Source organism: Lycium ferocissimum, chromosome 5, assembly GCF_029784015.1.
Source record: "Lycium ferocissimum isolate CSIRO_LF1 chromosome 5, AGI_CSIRO_Lferr_CH_V1, whole genome shotgun sequence".
NCBI classification, from domain to species: domain Eukaryota; kingdom Viridiplantae; phylum Streptophyta; class Magnoliopsida; order Solanales; family Solanaceae; genus Lycium; species Lycium ferocissimum.
The window spans coordinates 71,230,787-71,233,995 of record NC_081346.1 but is presented as its reverse complement, the minus strand read 5'-3'; the positions used below and the strand labels follow the sequence as shown (position 1 = coordinate 71,233,995).

At 31.7% G+C, this 3,209-nt stretch overlaps 1 long non-coding RNA gene across 1 annotated transcript; it reads left to right on the top strand.

Moving 5' to 3' along the window:
* The first annotated feature begins 1,476 nt into the window (after positions 1-1,476).
* LOC132058525 (uncharacterized) lies at positions 1,477-2,277 on the top strand. The gene is made up of 2 exons (XR_009415327.1): positions 1,477-1,580; positions 1,992-2,277. It is a non-coding gene; the product is annotated as an uncharacterized LOC132058525 (long non-coding RNA).
* The last annotated feature ends 932 nt before the right edge of the window (positions 2,278-3,209 follow it).

The window sequence follows — 3,209 nt, the reverse complement described above, 5'->3', positions numbered from 1 at the left end:
GTTTCAAGTCTCGAAAACAAACTTTAGAAAGATGTCTTGGCCTGTGAGGATCACCCTACGAGCTACAGTGCGCAATTAAATTTAAACAGTATTATCTAATAATGGTGTTTAAAGTATATACAAAAAGGATAAGTTACATTTCTTACTTCCCAACTTGGTTTAGTAATTACCTTCAAAATCAATCAAATCTATCTTATCCTTAGGACATGATTAATGGTCTAAAGTAAAAAAAATAATCAACTATGGACTCATGTAAGGATCAATAGTTTTTTGCGTACATTTTATGATAGATCATAATCAAATACTTTCATTTTATGGCAATTCACTTGTCATTCACACTAATTAAGCTCGAAATGTGTTTAAGCATTTTGAAGTTTGAACCCCACATGTGGAATTACCTGGGTATGTTGTTAAAACTTCATTTTGAAATTGTTAAAAACGCAAGAAATAAGGATATCATTTTATATTCGAGACATCCAGTGGCGGAGCCACCTTTATTCGAGGTGAGTTAATCGACAGCCTTTTATCAAAAAATTATATTCACTTAAATAGGCAATCTTTTTTATGCATCTATATTATATTTTGATTTAAAACTGTCTCTACTTGCTACATTACCACTAATGGGTGGAATATGATGAGTTTATGGAAAAGGGCTTTAAATTTACCAGCCCAACAAGGCAACAACTAGGACAATTCGCAAGAATACCCTTATTTTGGGGTGCTCTTTAATTTTTATCCCTAAAATTGGTGGTCTTTAATTTTTATCCTTCGCACTTGAGTTGTTGCCTCTTGTTCGGTGCTTATTTAAAAACTTGACACACTTGTGGATTAGAACCTTGCACCTAGGCTTATGATCTGAGGATATCGAGATTTATTGCGATTATTAATATTGGAGCTTTTACTTGAAGTATGCTTCGTGACTATACTCGACTTCTTACCTAATTTTCTACTTGTTAACTTCTTTCCATTTATATGTGTTATCTTATCGTTTTTGGCGTTGTGCTCATAATACTCTTGTTGCACTCCTTATGGAGTGTACAAATTGATCCATATTCTTGTTCGAGTTTTGTTGAAAATACAACTTAGTGTGTAACATACCTGAACCACTTGGGTCTCAATCCAACCCCCCCCCCCCCAACCCGCCCGCCCCCATCATATGATAAAATAACTAATACAAAGTATTAGAGCATATTTTAAGGCAAAAATGCTCAAAAAGACGGGTTGGGTTGTTATACATTTGTGTATCTATAATCAATTTCTTGCTATAATTTTATTTCCATATGAGAGTTAATATCCATCAAGTCATTTTAGATTTCCATAATTCATTTTATATCCCTGACTTAGTTTAAAACATGTAAGATTTTGGTAACTTGTTTTTTATTTTAGTGATCTTGGGAACTTAGTCATTTCATTAACATTTTAATCAATTAGTTACCATAGTTCTACCTTATTTGGTCCTATATATAGTGCAGAACACTTTAATCCTACCATCAAAAGCCATATTGATATAATTTCATTAGGTATCATGAAGAACTTCTCAAGCATAGTTGTCTTTCTATTTGCCCTTTTCATTGCTCTCAGTAAGTTTCTTTCTAATTCATCTAATCTTTCAAATGGAATTCTTATGGTTACATTCGATACAACAATTTTTTTGTCATTTTTAAAACAATCAGAAAATAAAATATTTATGATGATATGTAATTAAAAAGTTTACAACCCGTTAATAACTGAAGTGGAGAAACTTTTTAAATTCAAAGTTATATGACGACTTTGTATTAAGCTGGATCATTATATTATCATTTAGATTATAAAGAAAAAATAAATTATTAGTATAGAAAATTAAATGACCTGATGTGCTCTAATGTTATAAAGTGGTTGCTTGTATATGAAAAATCCACCTACTGACTTCATTGTCATCGAATAATTGCTCAATTTTCTTTCTCATAATTTTTTTTGTTTTTCCGTTTTCTTCTCTGTCCAACCAAATTAAGGCACTGAGATGAGAGGATTACATCTTGAAGCAAAAGAATGTCAATTTCCACTTCCAGGAGCTACCAAACCTTGTGATCCAACAAAATGCAACACTGATTGTTTTGACAAGTACCAGGGAAAGCCTAATCCTCCTGGTATTTCAGGACAACTTCTTGGAGGAACTTGTTTTGGCGATGATTGTAATTGCACTTTTTTGTGTTAAATGTACTGCCCCTGATCTCTGTTCAAGAATTAAGTTACTAAATACATCTTAATGGAATAAACTGATATAATTCTTCTTTGTTATTGCTGAATTGTCATGTTTTCATTATTTTTGAAGTAGATAATTAAGTCTATATGGACATTTTTAATCTAAAATGAAATTCTCTATAATTTTAACTTTTTATTTTTAAGTTTCTAATTTTTTTTCTTGAGGGTCTATACTTTTCCGTTTTTGTTTAACCTAATTTCGATCCACCCATATCCGACATACGTTTGCCACTTGTAGTTATGTACAAGACAACCATAAAAATATATATATAAAGACAAAGGGGTAAAAGAGAGTAATCTGACACAATCAATATACATTACGTCAATTAGCATTTAATTTTCTTTTTGAAATAATTTAAAATATAATTTACATACTGGGATAGCTCATGAGGAAATATTTACAGTGAATATCTTTATTATTTTGAGTAAAAGCATACATTAGAGTTTTTTTATACCCAAAAAGTATTTAAATTTGATTTTCAAAACACTGTTTATTTTGATAAGCATGAGCGAGAGAATATTTACAATCAAAGAATATCGATATTTTTAGTTTCTCAAAATGTTGAAAAGGTGGGTTAATTTGGACGGGTTGGGTTATGACCCTTCATTTAGCCCATCTTAGCCTAAACAATCTTTGGGCAGGGTTGGGCTTTGGCTCATCTATAGGTTCAGTCCATCTTGACTTACCCAACTTTAACCCAAATGGCCCATTTGCCACCCTTAGGCTTAAGTGGGCTACGAAGACACAAACCCATGTCATTTTCTTTTGGCTCAATGTAATCTCTTTCATAGGAATTTCTGTTGACAGACAAAACCTTTTGACCCCTATAGTTTCTGTTCAAAAAGTCGCCTTCCGACCAGATATATTATTAGCTAATATTTGATATATGAATCATCGACTCACATGATATTTGTTTAGCTTTTTAAGGGGAAAAACCTATTATATGAGGTCGCTTACTAGATAAGAA